This window comes from Manis javanica, chromosome 12 (assembly GCF_040802235.1).
Source record: "Manis javanica isolate MJ-LG chromosome 12, MJ_LKY, whole genome shotgun sequence".
NCBI lineage: Eukaryota > Metazoa > Chordata > Mammalia > Pholidota > Manidae > Manis > Manis javanica.
In genome coordinates, this window is record NC_133167.1 from 12,686,225 (window position 1) to 12,701,985 (window position 15,761).

At 42.2% G+C, this 15,761-nt stretch overlaps 1 long non-coding RNA gene across 2 annotated transcripts in view; it reads left to right on the forward strand.

Moving 5' to 3' along the window:
* Positions 1–15,761, forward strand: part of LOC140844734 (uncharacterized) — a 115,317-nt gene that overhangs the window by 44,674 nt on the left and 54,882 nt on the right. For both annotated transcript variants that reach the window (XR_012123216.1, XR_012123215.1), the window contains exon 2: positions 11,641–11,766. This is a non-coding gene — a long non-coding RNA (uncharacterized lncRNA). The remainder of the gene's footprint in view (positions 1–11,640; positions 11,767–15,761) is intronic.

Consider the following 15,761-nt stretch of genomic DNA (forward strand, 5'->3'; position numbering starts at 1 on the left):
ACATGTCTTTGTTGTGTCTTGCAATTTGCATCTTGTTTCTGGCTTTTATTTTTCTAATTTTAGCTCAGTTACCTGCTATCTCCCTGTGCTCTCATGGATACCCTGGCTAAATTTCTTTTTGTAATTTTAATTTTAATTTTGGATGTTTGCAAAGTCAACTTAGTTTCTTCCCATATTTCATATAAAACAGCTCCACCCCCTGCCCCCCCAACCTGGGAAGGGGGGCTGCTGTTCTATTGTTCTTCTGAGGAAACATTCAGCTTTACTGGATGACTTTTCTGTTTAAATTCTGGTCCAAAGAGATTTTGCTCTTTTACTAAGCCTCTTAATCTTGTCTTTCATTTTATTGTTAATTTTCCTATTTTCATTTCCCCCACAGTTTCCTTGAGAATTCTTAACTTCACACTAAGAGCTTCCTGTTCTTCCACTGAATTTTAACCTTCTCCAAGGAAATGCATTTATTTAAAGATTCTTAAATAGGGTTCTTGAAATCCTTAGCTCATGTAAACTTCTGTGTAATGTGCATCTACACATATTCAGGGGAAAGTGCGATTGTTCTTATCAGAGTTCAGGTGTAGGACTCATGAACTTTGCAGAGCTGTAGTCCCGTCACCACGATGCTGCTGATAACCAGGGCACTGATTTTTGGCTTCTTCCCCAGTGGGTAAGGGCTATGGATTTTCTTCATGGCTGCTTCTTGACTTTCGGCTCAATTCTGTATGTACACTGGGGACGGTTTCAGTAGAAAGGCAGTCCAGACATTAAGAAACTTATCTTCTGTCCTGGGTCAGTGGCCCTCAAAGGGCCAACTTCACAGCATAACACACTCTTTGAAGACTTCCCTGATGCTTTGAGGCACCCTGTCAGGATGCAACCCCTCCCTTCCTGCCACGCTTTATCCGTGAAGGTGGCACCCACTCCCTTTCCACACTTCCCTTATTTGGGAGATTAGTGATACATTATGTTTGCTGTCTTCCCATTCCCTTTGCTCCAAGTCTCCCTTTAATTCTTAGACTTAAATACATATGTACTGAACTCAGATGAACAAAAGCCACTCCAGACAGTGTGCTCCTGTTCTTTCTTCTTTATGTCCTTCATTATTCCACATAAATGCCACTTTGGTTCTGCTCCGTCCAGGAGCAGGCATTTCCAGTCCCTTGGGCATGTTTGCCAGGCTGCTTTGAAGCCCTTTCCTCCCCCACAAATTGCCCACACTTGTAGATGTCTTTTGCCCTGGCCATGGCAATCAGAACAGATGAGCTCAGAGACTGGGACCCTTTGTGAATGCTGGAGCTGGGGGCAAGAATTCCGGCAAGGTCTCTGTGTCATAGCAGTAAACCAAGCTAAGGATCAAACACAACAAACGACTTGTAAACACCAAGTTCCTAGGACTAGAGGTGAGATTGATGTCAGTGTTGCAATCCCAAGGGTTCTGAGGCAGACAAATAAGGAGTCAAAGGGCTAGGAACGGGATACAGTGGACCAGCAGCTGTGAGCTGCATGACTGAGCTGGATTAAAATGTAAGAGGCAAAATGGACAATGCCTCTGGTTTTCCCTATAAGCGAGGCTTTCCTCTGCATGATTGCAGGATTAGTGATGTGCTAATATACCCTGTGTGTGTGTGTAATGATGTAGGAATGGGATCAATATATACATATTTTTGGCCCATATGATTGGGAAGGGCATCAAATATAATTTAACCTTTATTGGTTAAATATTATGGAAGCATATTCTTTAAAAAATGAGTCTCTTGCAATCTCAATTTTCAGAGATAACTACTTAACAGCATGGAGTCTATTCCTCCAGATGCTTTCTATGCATATATTAAAATAAATGTGATGTGCGTGTACCCACACACTTATATTGCATATAGAAATGTGACCATCCATAATCCTGTTCTGTAATTTGTTTATTCAGTTACCAAGTATGTTAAGTACCATCGTTTTAAAAATAAATCTTCAAAACAGAATATATGAATATTGCCTGAAAATTATAGTGAAGAGTACTTGATCTGATTAGATTTCTAAAGAAACACCAGGGAGAAATTTAAAAGATCCTAATGACTAAGTCTGGAACCACTTATTAGAATCAATTATTTCATTTTTTAAAAAGTAAAAATAATGCTGGAGCAGGATTAGAGATAAGCAGAGCTTGATAATTGCAGCCAGCAGCTGACAGTTGATGAAACATGATGGCTCTTTGGAGAACGTCTGTGTCACAGTCCCAAGGGGGTCCAGTTTTATGTTATTTCCTACCATTTAATGGGGTTCAAATTAGAGCAGAAACTATTAGAGAGGATTGAATCAGTATTAGATGTTACAAACTGAAATTCCATCAAGTTCCACAATACTTCACAACTGGTTGTGATTATCAGAATATTCACTTTCCATGATGTTACTTTAGTAGTTAAACTGGGGCCATCAAGGTCAAAGGCTAAGGCCATGTGGGTAGCAGAAATAAGAGAACTGATATCTCTATCTCCTCTCTCCCAGCCAATGCTTTTTTTTGGTAAAATGTTTATTATTTCAAAATAATTACAGTCACAAAAAGTACAAAAATATTACAGAGAGGACCTGTGTATGCATCAGTCAGCTTCCTCCGATGGTAAGTGACATTTTACGTAACTACAGTACATTATTCAAACCAGGAAATTGACATCAGAAAAGACGGCTAACCAGATGACAGATGTTACCTGGATTCACCAGCTGCCGAAGGCACTCACTGGTTTTCTTTGGGGAGGTGTGTGTGTGTGTGTGTGTGTGTGTGTGTGTGTGTGTGTGTGTGTGTGTGTGTGTGTGTGTGTGTGTATCTGTGTCTGTCTACCCCATTGTATCCCACATGGAGATATAGCAGCCAAGATACAGAACAGCTCTGTTCCCACCAGGGATCTCCCTACTGCTACCTCTTTATAGTCATTCCCTTCTCTCCCTCTCTAAACTCTGGCAGCCCTGACCTATTTTCCATTTCTTATATAGTCATCTCTATGATTTTCTTTACACCATCCTGTGGTAGCTTCCAATCAATATTTTGGGGCAGATATTCTCTGAAATGCCCATCTAGTCCTGCTCAGTCTTTCCCCTTTTGAAACCTAGTGTTCTCTGAACCAGTTAGCCATAAACATCCCAGATGACCAGTGGCAGATGCAATGGGTAAGGCAGGGTCCACACAATCTAATGCCAATGATGACCTGACTCAACCTGTTTCACTGAAATATTTCTAGGCTTCCGCAACAAGTACCACAAACTGAGTGGTTTAAACAACAGAAAATTATTGTCTCACGGTTCTGGAGGCTGGAAGTCTATGATCAAGGTGTTGGCAGGACCACGTTCCTTCTGAAGGTTGGGGGGAAGGATCTGCTCTGTGCTTTTTGTCTAGCTTTTGGTAGTTCTTTGACTATGGCCCCAAAACCCAGTCTCCACATGGGGTCTCTATGGGTGTATGTCTTCACATCATCTTCCTTCTACATGTCTCTCTCTTGTCCAAATTTCCCCTTTTTACAAGGATACCAGTCATATTAGATTTGGGCCCCTCCTAAAGAACCCATTTTACCTACCTCTGTAAGAACTCTGTCTCCAAGTAAGATCCCATTCTGAGGTACTGGGGATTAGGAGTCCAATGTACCTTTATGTGGGGGAGCACAATGCAACTCATAACAACTAACATTCAGGGAGCATGCTCAGGATATTTTAAGCACAAGGGAAATAAACATAGAAATAATAGTAGAAAAGAAAACTGAGGGACTGTCATAGAAAATACTCCCTAAGTTACTAAATTAATCACCTCTAACCTTCAGGATTTGACCTAAAAGGAGACGCTCCTGATGGGGCCGAGGGCTGATGTAACAGATCTGATTTGGACCCCTGGGTGTCACTGCCATTGGTGGCTATAGCACCAGAAGCCCATACTCCATCGCTCAGATCTCTGGCCCAAGGGCAGCCATAGTCGCCTTCCCTTACCTTATCTAATGTAGGTAAGAGGAACTCAGAGCAGAATTTACATGTATCAAGGAAGAGTAGAAGAGAAATAAAGCCAGAAGCTTCAGATAATGCATGTTTTTTTTAAAGAGTAACTTCCAGATCCTATCCAGCCATGCCTTTCACAGTAAAATAAGAACTTCAATAGCACCCTAAATGGGCTGCAGAGAGGGGAATCTTTCTTACATTGACCATGATCATGAAGGAGTCATGATGCCTCGGTGATGGCTTCCAGGTGACCTGCTCCACACTGTCTTAGGATGTTGTTATGAACTGAATGCTTGTGTCCCCCTGCCCCTTCTCCAAGTAATATGCTCAAGCTATAACTCCCAGTGTGGCTGCATTTGGAGACAGGGTCTCTAAGGAAGTCATTCAGGTTAAATGAGGTCCGTGATTTGCTCGAATTAGTGCCCTTATAGAAGGACCCACTCAAGAGCGCTCTCTCCACCTCCCTCTCTCTCCCCTCAAATACGCATGCAGAAGAGAGGTGGCCGTGTGCAAGCCAGGAAGAGCGCTCTCCCCAGAAACCAAATCTGCTGGCACCTTGACTTGGACTTCTGGCCTCCAAACTGTGAGAAAATAAAATGTTGAAGCCACCCCAAACTGTAGAATTTTGTTATGGCAGCCTGAGAAGATTAATACAGAGGTCTACTCTTCAGCTGCAGAAGATGGGCACAATTTCTTGGGAGCTCAGCTCCCAGCCTCTCCCCAGGTGCCACCTTGACACCCTTCCCTGAGGAGCTGCTTCCTACATACCCACATGGCAGAATCCGGGGCGGATCCTCTTCCTGCAGCTCACATAGGCTCTGAGTTCTTGTTTCTGTTATAAGAAACTTCTCTCTCTTCCAGTTAACTTTGGGCATGACCTCACCCTTTCCAATGGTGCCTCGCTCCTCCAAAGTGGTCTGAGAAAATGAGAGTTGTTTACAGTAAATATAATTTCTAGGCAGCAAGTCTTGAGTGCCAAAAATAAAAAAAGGGAGGCCTGGTTTTCAAATAGGATGACTTAGCTTTTTCTTTAAGCTAATTTGTTCTCAGAGTAATTGCTGAACTACGACAGACTGTAGACTAATAAAACAGGGGTATGCCACATCTTTTGGGACATTGTTTGGTTGCATTAGGTAATGAAGATTGTAGAATTTTTTTTAAGTGCTTTTTTTTTCTCAAAACCAGTTTTGAATGTGAGAGATGCTCCAGTATTTTCTCTTTTCTGGTATTTTCAATCTTTGCATATTTTCATTTCAGTAGATCTTAAATAAAGCAAAATATTTTATTACCAAAGAATAAAAATCAAAAGTCTAAACTAAAGAATTTAAAAAATCTCACTTCTAAAAGGCATTAAAGGGAAGTGGCAAGTCAAACATTGATGATGTTATCTATAATTTATTAAGTGCTAATTTGACACAGGTACTGTTTTAAGCATTTTATGTGAATATGCTTATTTCTATATGTAATCAGGTAATCTTAAAAATAGGATATGGTATGTAGGAATTTTAGCATACTGGAAGTTTTGTAGAAAAATGGGTTTTGTGTGGCAGAGTAGGGGGCTGAAATTATCACAGAGATGTAAAAAAGGACTAGGAAAGAATAAAGACCTATAAAGCTTTGGAGAATAATGATTTGAACTCTGAGATGCAGGAAATTGAAAAGAAAATGTGAATTATTAAAGGTAACAGTCTTAGCTCTTTGGCAGATTGGGTCATGGAATAAGAAAGGCTTTGTGAACTTTGATACATCTAAAGAAAGTAACAACTTTTCTTGGAGATGAGGGCAATAGAGGGTTTTGAGGAATGACAGATCAAGGGGCAAGTCCCTGAGGCTGGGACACCTCACCGAGGCAGGTCACTCACAGGTCGTCCTGTTCCGGGTCAGCCTGGTAAACTGCCAAATACAGTAAGTACAAGGGTAGCCAACTGATAGAACAAGGGGATGAAAGCATTTTATAATTCATATTGACTTTTTAAATGATTTTTTATTTTCAACAAATTATGGACTCACCAGAAGTTGCAAAATATGTGCCGAAAAGTCCCGTGCCCCCTCATCCAGCTTTCTCCAATGATGGAGTCTTATATACTATAGTACATTCTCAAAACCAGGAGATTAATACTGCTGAATACAATTAACTAGACAACAGATCTCACTGGTATTTAACTGGCTTTTACATGCACACTCTTTTTTTTTTTTTTTAATTTGGATTGCCATTTACAGGTTGAAAATATTCGGTACAAGTTCCCCAAATCCTAATGTGCAGTGTCCGTAGTACTGTCCCTCTCTTCCGGCCCCTTCTCTCCTTCCTTCCTGCACTCTCTCTCTTCTCCCTGATTTCCATCCCCCCACACTGAGCACCAATCTAGTACCGGACATGCTATGTGCTGGACAGACTGGTGAAGGCAGACCACTGTGGCTGGTCCTTCCTCCATTTCACCCCTCCATCCTCAGTCAGCCTCACTAGGCCTTCTGATGAGTCTTCCAGGCCCCTGCCTCCCCGCCACCCCGCCAGTCCCTGTATAGGGCTCCAGATTCACCTTCCAGAAGCACAGTTCTTTTCTCACTGCTTCCCGAAAGCACTTTCAGAATCCTCTTCTTCATCCACGGAGCTGATACATTGTGTTCACTCTGCCATCATAGAACATCCCACCTTTCCCATGTTCACAACTTAGGTTCTTGCCAAATTCTATAACCTACTGCTCTGGAACTCCCCCTGCGTGTTTTAACCTCCTGCTACTCTAACCCTCTGAAATGCCACCTCCTCCATGAAGCTCTCCTGATTGCATCAAGCAGATGCAACTTCTTTCTTTAACTCCTCCCTCACCTCCATGTATTTTATTTACAGTCTGTGTTTATTTTCTCCGCTTCCTTTGGTGTCATGTGAATACATTCCTGATACTAAATCACATCCTCCTCCTTTAGGACAGAGGCTTGGCACCACCCTCTTTCTGCTTTTCTTGAATGTCAGGAGAAGGAACATGATTAGAGGTCAAGATAGGCTCATGACCCCCGATCCATCTGCTCTCAGCTTCTGCCACTTGTTATCCATGTGCCCTGGAGCAGGATCTCCCAGGAGGTGTATTGCTGGCTTCACGGCTCAGGGCTGGCATGCCCACATCAGGCGGTATTCAGTGGGGCCATGCTCGTCAGTGCCCCACACAGGGCCTGGCATGGGAAGTATTTGTCAAAATAAATATTCAAGTATGGGTGGAAAATTATCTTTCTAAAAAAGAGAAAATTGATTTTGTGAATATGGCTGTCTTCCTCAAATTAGAGGTGCTTCAGGTTAGTGATCACTCCAAAAAGCAGGAAACCAGTGTTGAGATGAGAATCCTCTGCAAGTCAGAGTCATTCTGAGAGATGAGTTGCCCCTAACTCTAGACAGCATGTGGGTGGGTACCAAGGTCAGGTTGGGAAACAGAAACTCCCAATTCCTTCTCCCCAAATGTCATTTCCAAGGATCTGAAATCCCAGAATCGTTCATCTCCACTTTCTGACCCTCCCCCTCTGTACCCCTGGATGTTTTAGTTACATGGCATCAGGTGTGGGTTACATGCTCCATCCTGTCCTCTTTGAAGTATCTGGTGGAGCCAATTCTTGTTTCTAGTTCAAGGAAAGACTTATGATTTGCATATCTGTGGCCTAATTTGCATATCATGTGTAAGTCTTTTATTACCCTGAATAATTGAGTTGAATCTATACCCATTTTTATCACTTTAAGGGTATACAAGGCCCACATTTTACCAGAGTTGAAGGATTCCTCGGGATTTCCCTGTGATTTAAAACTTAAGGGCTCTCTTTACCAACCCTTCTGCTCGAAGGGCTGGGGGACTTGCTTACTTTTTAAGGAGTGTGCCAATTTGGCTGACTGGAACTCTCTGCAAAGTTGACAGTCATTCTAGGACTTGGAAGCCAAATATTATGTGCTGACCTCCAGTGATCTGGAAAAGAGTTCAGAGGTTACTTTTGAGGCTGATAAAGCTGTTCTGCGAGAAGGCCGAAATCATGTCATTTGACCTTTTGTATATTTATGGGACTTGTACTAAATAAGTTTGCTTAGAAATGAACATTCAAGGGCCTTGATTTGTTCTGTATTGTTATTAAATAATAATGATAATAATAAGATATTATGAATAACAACTACAGCAGGCCAAGGATTTATCTCATCCCAGACTTTATACTAAGTAGTTTATATTCTTTCTCCTGAAAATTCTCACAGTATGTCAGTGTTACTCCCATCTTTACCAACGAGGAGCCCAAGCTTAAAAACTGTAAGTCACTTGACCAAAAAGTTACAAGGCTACTTAGGGACAGAATTAGAATTTCAGCCTGAGTTTCTCTAGAAACCATGTCTTAACCATCATGATCTCATTTAGTACATTTTCTTAACTATTTAAAAATAAGATTCCAAATTAATTAAATTATTTCACCCTACTTGCTTTTGTTATTTTCTAAATTAAATGTTCACAGTATCCTGGGGGAAATGTCACATTTGCTGAGCATCCTCTCTGAGTCAGGTGCTATGCTGGACATGTCCACTCACTGTGTCTCATTCACTTCTACTAGCCACACTTGCAGGTGGGCATTGCTATCTCCATGTTTAAGATATGAAAACTGATGCTCAGAGATGCCAAGCAACCTGCTTGTGTTTACACAGCCATTACAGTCAGAGCCAAGATGTGAGTTTTTTCTGCCGATAACAGCACATAGTGTTTCCTCAGTCAGCCTTACTAGGCCTTCTGATGAGTCTTCCAGGCCCCTGCCTCCCCGCCACCCCACCAGTCCCTGTATAGGGCTCCAGATTCACCTTCCAAAAGCACAGTTCTTTTCTCACTGCTTCCCGAAAGCACTTTCAGAATCCTCTTCTTCATCCACGGAGCTGATACACTGTGTTTACTCTGCCATCATAGAACATCCCACCTTTCCCATGTTCACAACTTAGGTTGTGACAAAGTGAATGAGACAAAGAATCTTCAAGGGGGGGCCCATGTGCTCATTAAAATTCAGACCTTAACTCTCCACACACCAGATTCTCTTCCTCATCAGCTATTGGCTCAGTCACTTTAATGAATCATCCCCAAACAATTTCTTGGGGTGTGCTTTGGAGTTAGGAAGCATGGTGAAGGAGAGACAGTTCTCACTGGTGCTTACATTTTTGTTTCCAAAATCACTGTTACTCATGAGAAGCTTTATTATAAAATTTCATAACATTCTTAGAAATATGTGGGTTGCCAACTACAAATTTAAAATCTGTACAGCATAGAGTTTCCTTAGGTAAAAATCTAACTTGTATTCTGAGAAAGGACCAAAAATCAATTGGGGGACGGGGGTGGATTTTTATGCACCCCTAAGGGAAGGAAAGTAGTTTGAAATTCAGGTGGCTTGCTTTTTCCTGAACTAATATATAGCTTTAGTATGAAAATTAATGCTTGTCCTTGGAAGAGCCGGATAGAAAAGAGGAATATTTGTTAATTCCGTGATACCTAATGTGATGTCATGTATACACCTGGCATTTAGCAAATTACAGAGGGTTCGGCTTTTCCTCTCACTCAAGCCAACACTGCTAATCCGTGCCTTGTAGCAATGGGGCTTCAGCAACACCAAATTAAACCAAATCCTGTGAAACACCACAGTGTAGGCCATGTGGTAGAGGGTGGACCTGTCTTTCAACAGCAGAGGTTAAAGGGGTTCAACTCTACCAGAATTTCTCAAACTGTGGATCAAGGACAATTGGCATCAAAATATCTGGAATGTGTGTTAAAAATGCAGATTCCCTGGCCTTACCTCAGAATCTTAGCTGTAGGAGGATCCGTCAGGCAATTTTAATGTAGAGTTTAAGACCCTATCTTCTGTAGTAACCACTCACATCCAACCTTGTGCCTCACCTCAATTTCACAAAAAGTCTCATTACATTTATGAACATAAATTCATAACGGAAATCCCATTTCCTTTCATCGCATTTAGTTTCTCTGGCAACCTTTTATGCATTAATAGTCAACTTCTGATTTTCTCTGCAAAGGTGGCATCAAGGACGCCTAAATCCACAGACAATGCAACAGGTATAATTCAGCCAACACATTTGACCTTTATCCACACTTGAAACTTTATAGTTTTAAATATGTAGCAAATTTGCAATTTTTTTTTACATCACCCCTTTAAAAACGTTCCTACAAAGACCCTTCGTTCTTCTGATGCTGGTTACCTACAAAAGTGTAAAATTTAGGCATTTGCATGAGAGAAAACTGAGGATTCTTTATGCCGGTGTGGGTGTCATGCCTTAATGGCTGCAGGTAGGAATACAGCATTGGATGTAACTGGGCAGGAACCCAGTCTGAATTCCTCTCTCCAGAGTGATTTTATATTTTTGTGTATAAAAGTACAGGAAATTGACTTGGGGCATTTTGCAATTTCTGAGACACTTTCTCCTGGAGATAATAGGTGCTGGCCTGAGCACTTTTCTGTTGGATGCATCAAAATGATGGGCGTAGAGAGAATTGTGAAGCCAGAAAGTGATACTGAATCTTTCCCAGCCTCCGCGGGGTGTAGCTCACTGTTTTTCAGCATTTGCTATTTTTCGGCATTGCAGGGTGGAGGGTGACTGGAAGGCCAAGCCACACTCTGCAGTTAAGTTTGCAGTTAATGTGAGGACTAGAGGCCACTTCCCCGAATGCGGGGAAGCTGACCTTCAGTTGCAAGCACCTGCCAGGCCCACAAAGCCCTGATTTACTGCCCGGCTGAATGGACACTCTGCGGCTTCCTGATTAAATCCACAGGCCCTGTTTCTGTCACAAAGGACTGTTTTACTGGCAAGTCACTTCCTCTCTTCCCCTCCTCAGAAAAAACAAACCAAACCCAAAAAACTCCCCCCAGCACCCCAAAAATAGGTTATCTCAGCATGTCAGCATAACATAATCCCCTCACTAGAAGGGGTGTTCAGAAGAAACATTCCCAGTTCCGAAATAGTATGTGGTTGGTAAAACATGTTTTTCTTTCTAAGAATAACTGGGAAAGGGCTTTAATGAATTTTAACAATTTTAACTGAGAAAAGCCACACATTTCTGCTTAAATCTCTCCCCGGATGGACGATGGCGTCTCAGGTGGTCATTCTTTCATGAAGGGATGTCTTTAAGCCAATAACTTGGTCAGTAACAGAGTGTTGGAACATCTCTCAGCCTTTCAGAAATACAACCCAAGCCACCTCCTGGGTCCCCCTTGATTACCTTTTTCATTAAGTGACCCACCTGTTCAAAAACCTTGACACCCTATTATTATTTCTCTTACATATGTAGTATTCTGTAATCTAGCCACAGTGTATGGCCAATAGCTATTTTCACTTTTTTCTTATTGGATACTTCTCTTGATTAAATAATCATATAATAATAATAATAAGTAAAATAATGCTACATTTTAGTGAATGCCCTTTGCTCTAGACAGTCTAACGGCCCATTCACCTAATCCTCACAACAACTTTAACATGAGTTCTGATTAGCTGGTTCTTATTGTCTGCACTGAACACACGAGCAAAGTTAGGCACAGCATAGTTAAGTAACATGCTCAAGGTCACACATCTAGTCCTGTCTGATTGTCCTCCTAGTCGCTGCACATTCCTATCATGACTTTTCCAGACACATTGCTTCTCTTGCCTAAAGTTTACTCCTTTTATCTCTATTTATTTAGATCTTGCAGAACCTTGCAGGCCCACCTCAATTCCTGCCTCCTTCAAGAAGCCTTTGTTCATGGCTCCAGCCTCACTGACCTCCTCTCCTCAGAATCCCTGGAGTAGCTCATCACCCTTCTGCTACGGTATGTATGTCAACTTCTCTGAGCAGAGCCCCCATCTTTGCATCTCCCATAAACTCTTGCTTTCTCTCAGCAACATGTCATATGGGTTCAATTAAAGATTTCTTATTTGTAAGCCCTTCAAAACCTACCTGAATGTCAAGAAGCTTTTGCTGAAACAAGTATTTTTATGAGCAATGGGCCACACACAGGGGTTATCACCTCACTTCTTATAGACTCCTTAACCCATTCAGCCAAGCTGATAGTAGTTTTTATATGTTGATCTCCAAACAAGTCAGTAAAGAATATTTACACCTTACTTCAAGAAAAGCCATCACTCTGGGCATTTAAAATACTTTCTGAAGTAGAATATAGTTCGAAGCCAAAAGGCATCCTATGTATATACATATATTTTTAAGGATAAGTGGAATCTCAGTTTTTGCAAGGAGTACGGAATCTGAGATCAACATTGACCTTCCTTGTGGAGTGACTAACACTTCCCTGGGTTCACCGTGTGTTAGATGTGTGACCGGTGTGAGCATAATGCTTCCAAGGATCGTGTGTCTTTTTTTCCAAGTTACATATGACCAATCCGTGGAATTCTTGTCTGACTCCTACAACCAGCAAAATTTGGGAGCAGGTAGAGCAAAAATTTGAATTGTCCTTTTGGGTTGACAAATGTGCTCACAGGAAGACAACAACATCCTTTGGACGCGCTCTGAACGGTGAGGCTGCATGAAGCGTCACAAGGAGCTAGGATAGGAGCAGGAGGGAAGGGCTTTGCCCAAGGGTGGCGCAGTCAGCTTGGGCTGCTATGACAAATACCACGGACTGGGTGTCTTAGCAGACATTTATTTCTCACAGTTCTGGAACCAGGGAGGTTCAAAATAAAAGTGCCTGCAGATGTGGTCTCTGGTGAGAGCCTGCCCCCTGGCTGGCATTCAGCCACTTTCTCAGTGTGCCCTCGCATGGCAGGGGGAGAGACATGGAGCTCTCACGCCTCTTCCTCTTCTTATAAAGGGATACCCTCATCAAGGGGGAATTCCCCCTCAAGAGTCTCTCTGTATTGCGTTACCCCCCAAAGGCTCCAAATGCCACAGCACTGGGAATGAGGGCTTTAACATAGGAATTCTGGGGGGTCACAAACATTCAGTCCACAGCAGGCAGGAGGAGAGAGTGAGTGAGTGGAAGAGCTGGTCACATACAAACTAACTCACTTTAGCAAGAGAAGCAGAAGTGCCACATGCTCGAGGTTTCAAGAAGCAAAATAAAGAAAGACCCCTTCTTCGTATTTGCAACATCAATCAAACATCATTCATTCATGCCAAAGACAATCCCTCACCCGTTTTCGTGTTCTGTCTAGAGCGCTTCTCAAATCTGGCTGTATCCTAGAATTACCTAGAGATGACAACACTGAAGGTGAAAATTAAAACTTAAAACTAAAAAAATGACACCTGAAGACATTCTTGGAATAACTGAATTGGAATGTCTGGGAATGGGCCCCGAAATCTGTATGTTTTAAAACTACGTCTCGTGATTCTGATACTCAGTAAATATCAAGAATGTGTTCTGGGTGATTTTCAGAATTTGGATGCTGCAGAGGTGATATGTAAGGCTTCTTCCTTGCTTACTTCTGACATGTGCCACCAGGGTGTAGCTTTGAGGATTAAGCCCGCTTCTACTGGAAAAGCTCACATAGTTTTTGGACCGAAGGAACCTCTATAGTGAAAATCATAAAAAAGGGATTCATGCTAACAGGTTCTTGAAATATTTTATTCAAAGGCATGTTCAGAAGGATATGAGAGGGGGACATACCCTAAAAGGGTTCCAGGTTGGGAGTCTGGAAGTGACAACTGGTGCCGGTAGAAGAAGTGATCAGAGTTCATGTAGATAGACACTTTAAGTTTTTAAAGGCTTCTTGGGAGAGGTCGGGTCACAATCTTGAGTTTCTGTTTGTCTATAGCTATAAGCTATATTCTCTAAGCTTGCTGAGGGTAGTGATAGTATTTAATTTGTCTTACAATCTCTAGCACTCATGACAATACCCGGCACTGAACAGGCAGTAGATAAACGTTGAGTGAAGTGATTCGGGCCTTGGGAAAAGACTGAGGCTAAATCCTGCAAAACAGACTTCTTTGATTTGACCACTCATGCATAGCACACATTTCCCCCACAGCCAAGGGTAGTTTGACAATTCCCAAAATTATTGATATCTGTTATAATGCAATCTATACCTTCACAGAATAGATGAAAGTTGCCAGGTAGGCAGCAAAAGTGGAAATAAAACAAGTGAAGTTGTCCATCTTCCTTGATTTTTAGATGCTGGATTTATGGAAAAGGACAGATCACCTTTGGTCAATTTTATTCTCATTGGTTCATAACCCTTTATGGGGTTGGAGGAGCAAGATATGGCACCTGACTTCAAGGATTGTCCACTGTGAATAGCAGCTAATAAATATGTCAAAATATGCATCTCTCTTCCCCCCAAAATGTACAAACCCCAAGTGATTACGGAAAAACCCATGTGGCAGCTATAATAGAGATGTCCAACCCCAGGGCCACAGTTGCTCCCTTTTCCCCCCCAACCCCAATATTTATTCCATATCATACAGGCTTAGAGAAGTTCTAGCTACATCTTGGCCGGTGGGCAGTGGGGATGGCTGGGGGCAGGGGCATGGATCACCCCCAAGTCCAGCGTTTCAGAGGGCGGAGGCAAGAGCAGCCAAAGCCAGGACTGTCCCAGCAGTAAGCACACAGGAACATCTTTCATCCTTTCTTGTCCTTCTCACTCCCCCAGTTCCCAGTCAGTGGGGTCCAGTGTGTGATGGAAATGGAGGCTGGGGGACTACGAGCTTCTTTCCAGGAACCAGAGTATGTACATGTGAGGGTATTTTATACATGAACTTGCAAAGATGCTACAATATGTAAAATATCTTAGTCAAATTCATGACAAATTTAGACTTGAAGCCACAGTTTCTCCTATCAAGGTCATCAAATTCTCAGATTTCCTAAGGAAGAATATGGCTATGGCTTAGTCAAAGTCAAGGCCATAACTGGGGCATGTTTTTTGCGTGGTGTGTATCCTGAAGGCACTTGCACCGGGCAAACTGTTGCTGTAGCCTCGTGTCTTTGGGTCCCCTCCACCAGAGGGGGGAGAAGAGCACCCTGCTTCTCAGCTTTGTTTCCTTTGAGTATATTTTTGCCCCTAGAGTGCAAGAGGGGCAATCTCACTCTCTCCTTGGCCCCTCCTTCAGTCTTCCTATGGACTTTCAGAGCCTCAGCCTTAGGCCAACCTGAAACGGGTAGACTTGGTCGGCTCCTTGGCATGGGAGGCAGTGTCTGTCACAGCTCCTGTGCTATCATCCTCCTTGAAGAGATCATCATGTTCTACTCTGAGTTTTCTTCCTACCACAGTGTCTGCAGTCAAGATGCAAGCATAGGCTCTGTGCCAAGGCAAAAAATAGTTGATTCTGCCTTCCTTGTTTCAAGGTGGCTTCTAGGCAACAGCACCTCGTGATATGCACAGCCTCCATTGAGAATGCTCTACTTTTGCATTTGGGACCAAGTGTCCTGCTAAGAAAGCTCTATTGGTGGCCATGTTCCTCTCTGCTTAATTATTCACTAGAGGAGTAGCTGGGCTAGGATGGAAAGTGATATTCCTGGGACCTCTGCCCAAAGCCCACCATAAAATATATCTAACATTCTCCAATCTGTGAGAAAATCCAATTTTTAAAAACAAAAGAATGCCTTTGATTTGCGTGCAAGTGAGGTATTAGAGGAAATTTTGTGGACATGAATATATATTTGTATGATGCCTATTTACAAACCAAACCAAAAGATCCATTTTCCTTTCATGTAAAACATATTACTCCAACCTTAAAACTTGCTGCAACAAGTTCAGCTTTTTATTGCATCTTGGGAACATTTGGAAAGGTGCTTCTCTTAACACAATCCTGTCTAAATAGCTGTACTTAAAAAAATACATAAGCTAAATTTCTGTTTATATTGAGTTGTATTCT